This window comes from Pinus tabuliformis, chromosome 2_1 (assembly GCF_031772625.1).
Source record: "Pinus tabuliformis cultivar Carrire ecotype Pingquan chromosome 2_1, CPIR1, whole genome shotgun sequence".
Lineage (NCBI taxonomy): Eukaryota > Viridiplantae > Streptophyta > Pinopsida > Pinales > Pinaceae > Pinus > Pinus tabuliformis.
Window position 1 is genome coordinate 948,406,806 of NC_142299.1, and position 14,869 is coordinate 948,421,674.

General features: G+C 37.6%; 1 protein-coding gene and 1 pseudogene across 1 annotated transcript in view; both read right to left on the reverse strand.

Annotated features, from left to right (window-relative positions):
- Positions 1–14,869, reverse strand: part of LOC149203783 (uncharacterized) — an 84,411-nt gene that overhangs the window by 37,318 nt on the left and 32,224 nt on the right. The window lies entirely within an intron of this gene.
- On the reverse strand, positions 1,982–3,114 carry LOC149203784 (endoplasmic reticulum oxidoreductin-1 pseudogene; annotated as a pseudogene).

Genomic DNA, 14,869 nt, shown 5'->3' on the forward strand with positions numbered 1-14,869 from the left:
TAATGATTTTGTTCCTTAATGATTGGTTTATTCACTAGAATCTATGTGTGATTGTCAGGTGGTTCAGCAACCCATGTCTTGGGCAACTAACTCACAGGTATCCAAGCAATTTGAGAAGGATATTGGCACTACCAAGTGAAGCTTTCAGACTATTGGGCCTCCCAACAACACAAGCATATCACCCATGAACCAAAGCACTCCTTGCACCCACAAAGTTGTGTCGCTTTTCACTGGATTTAATGATTCTTCTCGATGATACACCAAGACCCAACATGCCCCCAAGTTGGCCTTAGCACCTTATGACGAATGGCAACGGATCCAAGGCCTAGAAGAGGATGACCTAACCTTCAGAGACTTTGGAGGGCTACTTGCACCCAAAAAGCCCTCAACACTAGAGCAGAGGTTGACACTTTTCACAATTAGAGACCCATGGAGACCACTTTGTTGTACCCCAGCTCGATTTTGCGACCACATGTAACCATTGAGGTGAATTTGAGGGTCGTCCCTCAAATCATGATTTTTACATGCTTCTACATCACATTGGGCACCTTCTAGCACTTGGACATAGCATATGGAGGCCATTTTGCACATGACATCAGCTTTAGAAGGCTAGCAACTCAGACGTGTGGACTTATTTTGCACTTATGATCAAACGCTAGTGGGTTGGCTTGTAACCCAAGTGTTTCTTGTGATTTAACTTGTTAGTAGGGGCTTTGAGGCTAATATTTGGAATCATCCTCCTCGTATTAATATAGGAGAGGACTTTTCATTTCAATCATCATCACTTGAACTAATTTGGCCTCTCTTAAGAGAGTTTTAGCTTCTTTGTATCCTGGAGAGATGTGATCTATGGAGAACATTGTTTATTGGAGCTCTTCTCTTGGCTTCGGAGAAGTTATCTTGGATCAACGAATGGATTGTTCATGCATGTCATCTTGTAAGTAAGCCTTATTGTTGATGAATTTTTCCCCTATGTCTAACGTATGGAATGTATTGGTAATCTAGGGTTTTTCTATTGCACTATTATTATTGAAGATCAATTGTATAGAAGCTACATATCATCATTGTATGCCTTACTCATGGATAATTGTAATAACCCTAAGTTGCACGAAATGGAGAAACGGGTACGAGTTTCCGAAACGTGACCCCCCCCCCCACAATTTTGGAAACGAGGAAACGCAATATATATATATATATATATATATATATATATATATATATATATATATTGTTAGCCTCTCTCATAAAACAATAATAAATCCAAAAAAAATTAATTAATTAAATATTCCGAGTTAGGAATTTGTGCCCTACTCTTGGGTTGTTCCTCTAAGATAGGAGTTAGTTTAGGTAACTCCTATATTGGTGTGTGTCTGGTGAGAAATTATCTCAACCAAAGGAGAAATTATCTCAACCAAAAGTGTCTAAGATAGCACCCACTATCTTGAGAACACTATCTCTCATCTATTTATTTGTAACACTATATTCAATTATTGGAAGATGGAGAGTGTGAGAGAAGCATGAGGCTTCAGCCTTTTTCCGTCCATATTTTGTGTCTGATTTTTATATGTGTTTTTGTAATTTGTCTGAGTTAATTTCTATTTTCATTATGTGGTATCAGAGCTGTATGGAGGGACCTGTACGCTGAGTGGATGGTTTGAAAGGCGTGATTAAAGTGAAGTCGTCGCGTGATTTGGAGGGCCAATCGCGCCGATCCAGTATAGCTCTTCCGCGCATTTTCATTTTAAGGTTCGTCAGCTTGTGTACAGTTGGTAGATCGTGTCGACCCTGTCAGAAGGGAAAATTGGACTTGGAAGATATGCGTGGTGGCTGCAATATCGTGGACAAACCGGTGGCTTGCTTGTCGAAACCGCGTACCTGCTTCGGACACCGTCATTTGCTGTCAGAGCGTGAAGTATTTCGAAGTTTGGCGCGATAAATTGTTCTCTTCTAATTTGTCATGTTAAAATTCGAACCTGCGCCATCACCAAAGTGAAACTTTTGGTGGATACAGTTGATCTGAGTCATTTCTTTGTAACTGCAGCTGTGCCGATGGGTTTATCAAGTCATTGCCATCCACTGAGAAAAGTATTTTCATTGCTGTTCCAAGACCAAGGATTTGAAGCTTCCCCCACAGCCGACATTTTTCACATCCAACACAGTCCATCAGAGCACTGATATTTCTGAACTGCAACTGAATTTGACTTTTCAACTCATTTCCATTTTCACCCTTCCATAGCCTGGCCTCATCAAAAGGAATTGGACAAGCTGATTGCAACCGCTTGTTGTATACAAGTTCCTTAACCAATGGCAATGTACTTTGGTCTTCTAATGAATTCATTGTATTGTACTCTGCTTGAGAGAGACAGTCTCCTGCCTTTGTCACTGCTCGAAGCACAAAAAAGAAATGTGAAGTACAAGTTTCTGACACGGTCAGGATGTTTCAACACCCGTTCATAGAGCAGAGGTGGATTCGGTCCCCATAAATTTTTTCCTTCGTCTAGTAGATATTCTTTAGCAATATGAGCTGAAATGGAAGAATGCATTCCTGAAATAAGCTTGTAGAAAACCCGCCTCTCTGTAGAAGCATCCCCTGGTAAATCGTTCATACAATGTTTTTTGTATATCGTATCCCATATCCTTCTAGCTGATGGCCCCATGTATCCAGTGTAACGTTCAGGATTTAGTAGAAGATTCACATATGTCATTTCCGAGTTGTCCGTCTCATCATCATATGTCCAGGGATTGTCGGTTTCCATCCAGCCGTTGAAAGCCTTTTTATCTAGAGTTCAGTCAACCATAGCTTGAGGTTTTCCTTCTTGGCATTTTAAGTCATCAACAGGAAGCTGTCCATTTGGTCCTTTAAAAGTCTCAGGAAACTCATGTTCTGGACACTCACAGACACTACAATTCTGCACAATAAAATTCCATAGCCTTCTGCCAATATCGCTCAGCTAGAGATGCATAGCGCTTTGCTTGCTGAAAATTAGCATTTTGTCCTTTTTCAAAAGTAAGTACTTTCCCTTCAAGATTCAAAGCCTTAAAACAGCAGTCCCTGTGGTAGCAAGCAAGTTGAAAGTTTGCAAAAGCAACCTCTTGTACCCGCAGTTTACCCATTGATCTTCTTTAAAAGGGAATTCATGAAATTCTTTTAAGGGATGTTTTCGTAATGGAGTGATAAGGTGTGACTTTAAATTTGTTGTTTTTTGGAGTGATAAGTTGAATTTGGAGAGGCTTGAAGTGATTTTATGGAGCGATAAGGTGAATTTTGTTTTGTAATATTTTGGAGTGATAAGTGTTTTGTAATTTTGGAGAGATAAGGAGTATATTTTGTATTTTTGAAGTAAGAAGTGATTTTGTATTTGGAGTGATAAGGGAAAGTTGTTGTAATTCAAAATATTGTTTTACTTTGAGAGGGATCGTGTCACTGTCCATTCAGATTTTGAAGGCGAGTTGTTTCAAAGGGTTGTCAGCTTGGCATTATCATTGCTTCAGATGTACTCAGTGATTAATAAAGATATCATTTTTTAGTGTTGATGTGTCCTAGATCCGCCCGAAATTGAATAAGGGGATCTAAGGTACACTATGTGTGCTTGATGGCGCATGTGTTTTATGGATTCATGTTTTTGCTTTTCGATCTGTGTCTAGTTGTGACACATCAATAATTTCATCGCATACATAAAGCAAGCACAACACATAGCTGCAAGAACAACACTACAACAAATAATCAAAGTTTTCAACATCGGCATTCTACCTCAACAAACAACACTCAATACAATCAAGTTCATGAATCTACAAACTCCAGCATTTCAAAGCAATGTCTACATCACTACAATCAAGTTAATGAATCTGTAAACTTCAGCGTTTCGGCACATAGTCTACATCAACATTGTTGAACTTGTAATCAAACTCAAATCACATTGAATTGTAAGGGTGCATTCTCGATTGAAACCGACACCCAAGTCTTGAATTGAGACAAATAGAATTCATTGTAGTGAATCATTGAAATCATTGTAAGCTTTTTTGGGTGCATTTTCGACAGTGTTCGACACCCTTCCTTTAAAGCACAATCAAGTGAGTCCATGAGTTTTAACTCCTTGCAGCAACCATCAAAGCAACAAAACAAGCTCAACTCTAACACCAATCAAGCAAGTTGAGATCGACATCAAGCAAGCATAGCTATTCCTTCAAATAAGTGAGCATTTATGCAAACACGATCATCATCAAGCGAGCGTGAATTCCAGAGTTTAAGCAAGAAAGTTCTACAACTCTAGCAAGTGTTCTCAGCAAGTGCAATAAGCAACAAATCAAGCGAGCGTGCCATTCAAGTCCCATAGCAAGCGAGCCTGTCATTCAAGTAACAAAATCAAGTGAAACAATTCAAAGCACGACATCTACGACGAGAGAGCCTGATTTCAAGTGAGCAAGTTCAGATGGCACAACATATTCAATTGTTACACATTCTTCACAGTTTGATCATCTCCAGTGATGAAGACATGGTGCACGTCAGCAAAGAAACTCTTGTTGATCTTTCAAGGCATCTACAACAAACACATGAAACCATTGAGTTTCTTCAACTCGAGTCGCAATTACAAAGAGATGAGCTGCAACAAAAGAGTGCTTCTTCCAAGTCATTCAACCATGCAGATAAAGATAAAGATGTTGATTCCAAATCACTCATCCAAACAACTTCAAGTGTCGAAGTTGTTCATGATCAAATTCAAATTTCTTCCAAAACCATCATCAAGCCCCGGGAAGAGATTCAAAATAACAAGAATCGACGAGGCTTAGGATATGTCACTGATGACACCAACTTACATATCCCAGAGTATTCCAAGCCAATTAAGTTCGTGAGTGCAGGATTTCTTGAACCACTCACCTCAGCAGGTTTTGAGAAAGTTGCAGTCAAACAGAATTGCATGCAACCTGAAGTTCATGTCCAACCGAAATGCTCTCATTGTCTAAGAGCCGGTCATATGGAAGATCAATGTTTTGATCTCCATCCGTGTTGCCATTGTGGCAAGCCCAATCATTCCTCAGAAAAATGTCGCAACCAACAAAAATTAGCTAGATTGAAGATACATTATGAATGGATTGATCCTTGGGAATGGTCATCCACAGTCAAATGAATGTCTCAGTTCTACAACCGACTACAATCACACATAGTGCAGCCAGCAATGAACAGATGATGGTACTCTCATGCAGTTGAATGAGGGAGTACAACAGTGAAACTCTCCTACACCTGAAGGGGGGAGTTCAAATATATTTTGGAGAAGATTGTCTCTCCTTTCAGCTGACAAAGGGGGGAAAATGTCAATGAAATTGACAAGTGGTTGTCAGACTGAAAGTCTCGACAACATCAGCGAAGTAGCCAGTGGGCATCTTCATCAGCAGCCAGTGGGCATCTTCATCAGCCAGTGGGCATCAGCAAATTCTCCAGTGGGCGATCGACAACGAAAGCAACAGTGAGCAACTTTCATCATAGCAAAAACAACATTGAGTTGTTTTTCGACATCTTCAGCCAATGGGCAATCATCATCAGCAAATACGCCAGTGGGCGTTCATCAAATTGTGTCAGTGGACACCGGATGCTGTTTTCAAACAAAGGACAGTTGGATCCTTTTGCGGCTTGGCACGTGATGGAGTTGTCAAGCAACATTCAGAGATGAATCAGGCATGCAGCTAATTCATGTTCTCTTCAGATTTGAGTTTTTTCCAGCATCCAATTTTGGCGGTTTTTTCAAGCAATGTTTTTGAGGATCAACATGAGAACTTGGAAGATGGTTCCTTGTTCTTATTTTGGATTTATCATTGAAAGGGGGAATGTTAGCCTCTCTCATAAAACAATAATAAATCCAAAATAAATTAATTAATTAAATATTCCAAGTTAGGAATTTGTGCCTAACTCTTGGGTTGTTCCTCTAAGATAGGAGTTAGTTTAGGTAACTCCTATATTGGTGTGTGTCTGGTGAGAAATTATCTCAACCACTATGCCATGCAGCTTCTGAATCCATCCCTCACTTATTTGTGGCATGCTCTTTTACTAGACAAGTCTGGGATGAAACAAAAAAACTCTTGAACATTAATTCCAGATGGGAAGGGGAAGATCTTCCTTCGGCTTGGGAATCTTGGTGGTCCCACTATCCAGAGAAGAACCTGCGAAACCTCCCTCCTATCCTTTGCTGGGGCATTTGGATTGCCCGGAATCGTAGTATCTTTAAAGAAAAATCAACCCCGGCGGAAGTAATCGCAATCCAAAGCTCTGCCATCCTGGCTAGCATTCCGGAGCCGGAAGGCCCTTCATCCACGATTCAGCAGAAGGAATTCCTTATTAAAGAAGGTATTCCTTGGGCTTTCTTTGACGGGGCAACACAGAACAACTACACTGGAGCTGGAATCATTATTCATCTTAGTCCCTCGCACTCTTTAAAAGCCTCAGTGGGTCTCGGGATGGGCACAAATAATTTTGCTGAGCTATCAGCCTTAAAACTTCTCCTATGCTGGCTCATCCATAGACAGGTCCTCACAATTCAGATTTACGGAGACTCTTCAAATGTTGTAAACTAGGTCAATGGAAAATTTAGATGTCGGAATTATATGTTGATACCTCTGTTAGAAGAAGTTCAAAATCTAAAATCCCTTTTTACTGTTTTCTCTCTTGCACATATATACAGGACAAAAATGATGAAGCAGACAGGTATTCTAAAGCAGGTTTACAACAGGCTGTGGGTTCGTGGCGGATAACAGAGCAGGTCCAGGATCAGATCCGTGAGACGGATCTGGCCCCTTACACATAATGTTTTTTGTTTCATGGCTGTAAAGTGCTCCAGGATCAAATGGACTTATTTTTTGATACTGGCTGCACATGATATTTTTGTCTTCTCTTACACTATCGCATTTCTCTCTTTCAAGTATGAAGAAACACGACAGAAACTCTTGGTTTTAATATGCGGGTTGTTTTCCTTATAACAAGGAGACCCAGACACTATAGACAGCATTAAATATTTTTTGATATGGCTGTTCAGGCCGAGCTCAGAAGAGCTTATGGGTTCGTTTTTTGAAAAAAGACATGCTTGCTGACAACATGGAGATGGATTGCTTATCTTTCTGCCTCAAGCAATTTTCTGCTGAATGTTCATTCATCTGATTGTAACTTTTTTATTATCATTAATAGAAAAGTTCGGCTTTTTTCTTCAGAAAAAAAACACTATATTCAATTATTGGAAGATGGAGAGTGTGAGAGAAGCATGAGGCTTCAACCTTTTTCCGTCCATATTTTGTGTCTGATTTTTATATGTGTTTTTCTGTAATTTGTCTGAGTTAATTTCTATTTTCATTATATATATTAGGACATTTAAGAAATGTATGCAATCATAAAGCACATATGATACATTCTAATTTATTACATTATGATTAAATTCTCAATTGTCAATGCATAAACTATAAGTCACTAAATTTACGTCACATTTACTCATGAATGATCACATAATGAAAATATCAATATCCAAAATCAGCCACGAGAAATTTCTAAATTCTTGTCTTGTGCTTGATTGGGAGTCTCCTCCTACATAGGCGAACGACCTTAGTGCTCTTGATTAAATACAAGTTTCGTACCCTAGTACCCTACGTGCTCTTGATTATTGGGAGTCTCCCCTACATAGAAGGTTTAGTTCTCTTGATTAAATAGAAGTTCCATACCCTAGTACATGACAAAATCCAACGGAAACATTGCAATCGCCCCAATCTTGAAGTCCTGAAAAACAAATAAGTCTGCTGCATTTTGAGTGAAATCTAAAATTCTACTTTCTCCATATGAAATCCAATGGGGGCAAAACCACTCTCAAACATCCTGAGTCATTTCATGGTAATGTTAAAAATTTAAGTAAAAGGATGAAAATGAAAAATAAAGGAGAATATCACTTTTACTTTAAGAATTTAACATTACCTTGAACTGTGTATCAACACTAGGGCCATAGGCTTGAACATTTGGTTGCCCCACTCAAAAAATCCTCTTTTTTATAACTTGAGAAGCATCTAGAAGCATCCAGAAGATATTTTAGTCGCCCAATAAAAAATTAGAAGCGAAAAAATAAAAACAAAAATACAAGAAAAAGTCAAGTTAGAAGAGCAAAATCCACTGTACGGCCTGGAAACTCGTTTCTGGCCGTATTGGCCATGTTTCCTCCTCGAGAAACGGGCCAGTACAGCCGGAAATGAGTTTCCACGTCATACAGTATGAGTTTCCTCGTTTTCGTTTCGTTTCTGGCCGGAAACAGACCCTTCTCCAACGTTTCCTGCAACTTAGTAATAACCTCGCCACGGTTTATATTTCTAAATTTTAACAGGAATCTATTAACTAAATAACACAAATACGTCCTTGGTTTTCGCGTTTGAAGTCTATCCCAAACTGTCGTAGCTCCAAATTTGTTCTTGTTACCAAAGTGACCAAATCCTCCCTACCAAACTAGGCACAATCTTGGTACCCAGCTCCAAAACACTTCAAAATTGAAGCACTCAAGCCCCCGTGCCCAAAAGATTCAAGAACAATTGCTCAATTCTCAAATTCTGATGGAATTTTCCTTTGTACAGCACTTCACCCTTCCCGCAATCCCCTTCCTCTTTCCTTTTTCCTTTCTTATATATAATTTCTCCTCTGTCTTCCCCCAAACAGTGATCGCCTTACCTCTCCATTCAATTAATAATCGAAAAAGGGCTAAGGTAGTCGGTTCCAAGTATGCATCTGCCACCTGTGCTCAAGGTTGAAAACAGAGTCATACACAGTTTCTTTGAAAGACTAAGTTGATTTTATATTTTAAAGTTTTGAAAAAATAAAATATAATATTTGTTTATAACTTTATTAATTTGTATTTCTTTATTATGTTTATAAATTTCTAATATTTGTTTGAAAATATAGTTTAATTATATTTCTTTATTAATTTAATTATAGTTACGATTTTATAACATTTATTTATAAATATAATTTATTTATGTTATTTCATTAATTTACTCATAAATATAACTTAAATTTTCTTTTGAGTTAGATATTCAATTAGTATGTATACTAATGCAATACATACAATGCATGCATATGTAGCTATCATATGCATGCCTCGTATGCATGCTAATATTCCATTTTTGCACGTAATTCGAAATGGATCATTCCAATAATATGTGAACGGCAATCCCTTTGGTGAATCTTTTGAATTAGGTCTCAAGTGAATATCGACCCCCACAAAGATAATAGTTAGGGTTTTGTTGCTAGGACATCCAAATATCTTACTCCCTTGCAAGAATTAACCAATCTTTAACATCTATAGACTCCATCCACGCAAGGACTAGACGTTAGCCTTGTCTAATAAATGATCAGCCTTTATCTTATCCATAAATGGATTTTCACTCTCCTTATCTCTCTATTTTTGGCCCTCTTAAGAACAAGAAGCCTCATATAGGGCTTAGTGCAAAGTTGTCTAGGAGGGAAATTTTGGGCATTGGAAGGATTCAACATCAAGGGTAGAAGTGGTTGCTTCAAAATCATTCCTTTTGGTGGCTAATCTCTCCATTCTTCTCCATAATTCCTCTTGCACTAGGTATTTTCCTTGGGAGAAACCCTAGTTTGGTCAAGCTTCAACTTGAGGGATTTTTGAAGGTTTAATGTGCCATTGTCTTGTTGGAATACATTATTGGAAACCTTTTCTTGGCACCTCGACCTTAGGCCATTCCATTTTACATACTATCACTCCCTAGGTCTAGCGTGCCCTAGATTAGCCTCTCTAACTGATGTGCATTGCCTCTTCATCATTTGAGCCTTGTACTTAAGTTGAGCCATCCATTGGAAAGCTTATTATGACACCTTAAACCTTTAAGCCTAGAACATCTCTTATAAGTGACCCATATACCGAGACTCATCCAATTGGTGAAAATCCATAGAGAGCAAGGGGTAGTGTTTGTGGTGACATTGAACCATTACCTTATAGTTGCTACTTGGTCTAGTGTTTGCCTTGTAGGGTACCCCTCTACAAGACCTGCTAAATTTGCAACAACAGGTTCCAATTCTTGAGCTTCTTCATCTTCACAATCTATGTAGAATAATTTATGTGCCACATTTATGCCCCTTACTATACTTATTGTCACAGTTGAAATATAGCCCCTTTTCTCTTCTTTCATTCATTGCTATTGTGTCAACCTTGTCGGTTTAGGAGAGGGAGCATGATGTTCTCTATAGTTATTAGTGACCATATCTCACTTTCATCTTTCCTTGCTACACTAAAAGCGTGATCTACGGATTTAGGTTCAAGAGATGCACCTCATGTTGGATGCTTTCATTTAAAGTTCCCATAAAGAGGTCTAACAAATAATCCTTTGAAATGTTCTTTAGACTGAGATTCGGTTTTTTGAATTGTTGAATGTGTTTTGTAATTGGACCTTTTTTCGCAGATTTATCAATCCACTAAAGAATTTATGCTCTTAACATCACTGTAATATGCTATCAATTCCTTCGTAAGAACAGACCAAGATATAATAAAATCATTTTTCCTTTCACAAAGCCATTGATACCATACAAACTAATCATGTTCTAAATACATGACTGCCATATATACTTTCTTCTAAGGTTGTCACTTGGTCTAGATCAAAGTATTGATCCATCTGGAATATCCATGTTATAGGATTGTTACCATCAAACTATCTCATATTGATCTTCTGAATGTAGTAATTCCTTGGTGCTAACTTGAAGTGGTAATGATGTGGATCTTAAAGTGAAAAATCATGATTATGATTCTTTGATTTCCTATTTGTGCTCTCCAATTGAGATAAAATATTCCCAATATGTGATTGAGTTCCAACATAATTGTCCTCCTTATTTTCATGATTTCCTTGGATCTCAATAGCCCTTTTAGGAAGCCTCTCCAAGAGAAGCTTTTCCATGGAACTCATGGATTTTTGTATTTCTTCCTTATTTTCAGTGATGGACTTTTGTATTTCTTCCTTGACATTTTGCACTTCTTCCTTGGTTTCCTTCATCGTTTGTTCCATATGTGACAATTGACCTTCGAACTTCGATAGCTAATATTGGACATTTCTATTTCTTCACGAGTCATGAATGAGCTTTCTAGAGGTTTAAGTGGTGAAGTAACTTTTGAAGTACCCTTAGGAGCCATGTGAGTAAATAATAATGCTTCTCTTTTTCCTCTTTATCACAAATTTGAATCACCAAAAATAAATCTTCCAATCAAAACCGACGCCAAATGTAAGTTACATACCTTCTAAAACCCTAGTTTCTAGACTCTTTGGATGGCTGAACTTTGTCTTGATATGTCTCTGAAAAATTGAGCCCTTCTGAATCCGAAATTTCAACCTATGTTACTGCCAATATGCTCAAAATTTAAGGATATAAAGCTTCAGTAAGAAAAATTATATATATATATATAGAAAAAAGAATAAACAAAACCAAAAACAAATAATAATAACTAACAAAAAAAAAAATTGAAGATCACTTCTTTGAAAGTGATTTCAAGACCTTTCACAAACCCTAACTTCCACAAGGTATATCTCTAAAAGTATCCCAAATTAGAATCTAAACTTTTTACCAAATGTACCTTGAGATGTCTTCTTGATTTGCTTAAAATTTCACAATCTTAAACATCTTTGAAAGAAGTTATAGTGAAAATTCCAAGATGAATCGTTTGACGCAACAAAACCATATGATAATGACTTTATACCAAATGTTATGAACCTTGCACCTTAAAAATGATAAGAAACCAATAATTACAGTCCACTTTGAGGACGAAACCTCCTTTTACAATGAATACAATGTATAAGACAAGATTTGATGATCCTAAGACTACATCTCCTTAGCATATATATAAGAGATAAAGGGTACAATTATAATGAAACAGTACAATGAAAGCTTTTAGCCTTTATAACAATAGAAACATAATAACTCTATATAGGGCTTAATAAGGGATTTAAGGGTTAACATGGTGCTTATATAAGGCTTAATAGCCAAAGAGAGAAATAGTACCTAAAGAACAATATGCCAAGTATAAATGCCTATCTAACCCCCCCACTAAGTCATTAGAGCTCTAGATGTGATGTAGAAAAGAGACCAGTCTAAACACCATATCAAGTCAAAATGGTTAAGCCTCAAACTTTGTAGGATGATGCGCCAAGGGACTATTTGCTTGCATCAAATGATGCCCCAAAGGAGAAGGGTCTAGACTCTCTCAACTAAGCCCCAATCAAACTCAAGTAAAGAAGGCCCCCAACCCAAATCTTTGAGCAATAGAGAATAGTGGGTCATATAATGGAATTCCATGAGGAACATCTTGGATGAGATGACCTGAAAATGGTGTCGAAAGAAATGTCTCTCAAGAAGAGATAAGGATCCATAGCCCTTGTTGATCCAAGGCTAGAGGGTTGATCGCAAACTAAAGCGAGGTCTAGAGAATTATGCCCCCAAGTATGTGTAGGTGTTGGTGATCTCAATCTCCTCACCTCTAAAGAAGAAATGAAGGTTTGAGGTCATCTTCAATCCAATGAAGATCATCACCTTGGTTTTACCCAAGTTGACCATCAACTACCAAAGGTCACAAAAGAGAGCTAAGGCGTCTAATTGTCTTTATAAACCCTTTCGAGATGAGGCTAGGAGGACCACGTCATCAACAAAGAGCAGGATGGATACCAAAACTTGGTGGAGGAGTCACCCATCATTATCCTAGATATCCTCATGAAGAAAGGGTTCCCACTCATCAATATAAATCCCAAACAAGGCGAAGGGTAGGGGGCCAACCCTATTTAACCTAAATGGTACTCTTGTTGAAATCAAACATCACATGAGCTATGTAAAGACGACCAAGCTAAAACTCATATAGGCACATGGTGGCAATCAATATGCTCTTGGAGATGCCAATGTCTTTAAGCCTCTAGAACAGGGCTTCTTATGCAACAAAGCCAAAAAAAATTGAAATCTATAACACTAGACTTTTGAAGAACGATATATGCCTCCTCAATGGTGGCCCAAAGGGTAAATATGTGATCAATGCTCTGATGAGCAAGTCAAAATCCTCCTACCCCCTAGCTTTGAGGTATCTTTGCTTGCTTCATATGGAGATTTATATCATAGAGCTTCAAAAACATGTCGCCCACCATGACCATCTTGTAGTTGTTGGGATCTAAGTGTTGATTTTTCAATTTGATAATTGTTTCTTATGTTGCTTTCTTAGAAAAATATTTTCTTACATTGATTGTTCATCATAAAACAATTACAGGGAGAACTTCAACAATAAAACAATATCCCAGTAAGATCATAAAGAGATAGCCACATAAGAACACAAGAGTTTACCTTCGGAAAACCCACAAAGGAAAAACCCAACAACATTTTCAATAAAGAATTTCTTTAGATCAACAAAGATACATCTTACTCAAACACTACGTCAAACTTGTTCCATCCTCCTAGTCAATTCATCTGCCCAAAGAATAAGTTAGGTCTTTTGCCTTCCTCAAAATTTGGTCCTTCGTTGCTCTTCTTCACTTCATAAATTCAGCCTTCATGGATTTGGTATTGTTGTCGCCTAGGATGCACACCTAAATTAATGTGGGAAAAGTCCCCAATCCCACCATGTGTGGCCTTAAGGCAAAACTCTCAAAGAATGGGCTATCACCTATTCCCAGCTCTCTTCGTTAAGGTTCTCTCCTAGCTAAACCAAGGGGGGTGGTCCCTAAAGATGATTCTAAGATAAAAACTTGCCAAAGATAACAAGCTTTGTTTGTCCTCAATTTATATCAACCAAGCTTACACTTGGAGGTAAATATGAGAGAATGCAATATGAAAACTAGTTCTAAAGTGCAAATTAGTTAATTCCTTCAAGCGAGATGCAATTAGAATGAAATGATTCAAAAGTGAAATATCTTAAGATTTATCAATAGTGAAATATCATTCCACTTATATGATCAAATTAGAAATTATGATATTAGTATAAGATTAGCTTATGCGAATGATCAATGGATCAAGCAAAAATCTCCCAATGAAGTAAAGCAAATTAGATCAATTACAAATGAGACCAAGATACTAGAGATGCCAATTAGATCTAATAGCCAATGAAATTATTCAATGAAAACAATAAGCAAGCTAGATCAAGAAGATGACAAGAGATTAAAACTACTAGCAAGGTGAGAATGAAAATAGATCTAAGAATGTTAATGCAATTACGAAAATGAAATAAGCAAGAAAACTATTCTAACAAATGCAAAATGAACAAGTTAGTGACTAGATCTAGAGATTAAGCTAGAAAAGAAAAGAACAAGTTAGAGACTAGCTATCCAAGAGATCCTCCTACCAAATGAGGGGGTAGGGATACCAAAGGGAAAAACCCCAAGCTCCCTAAAGAAAAATTCCCTTTATTATTATTACAAGAGAAAGCCTCTTAGAAAGACGAGAGGGTTGAGATCTAGAGGAGGGTTTACAAATATGAACTTCAATAAGCTAATACCCTTCCTCAAAGAAGCAAGAAATTTGGGAGAGAATTTTTTACAAAAATTTTATAAGAAAATTACAATGGAAATCCTCCCAGCAAATTTGATTTCCTTCCAAAAAGATTCATTCAAGTTGCAAGACGTCCAAGAGGAATTTCGCATAAGAGGGAGAGACCCTCTTTATGCTTGCAGCCAAGAGAAAAATGGCTCAAAAATGAAGATAGTATCCACAAAAATTCTATCTTAATTTTTCCAAGCCTCAAGTAATGGATTTCTTCAAAAATCAAACTTGAAAAACCCTTAAAACCCTAGTCGTCTAGGATCTACGCAAGAGAAAGGAGAGGGTTTGATCAATGAACAAGTGTGTAGCTTCAAAAATCAATTTCTCTTTGATCCTCAAGCT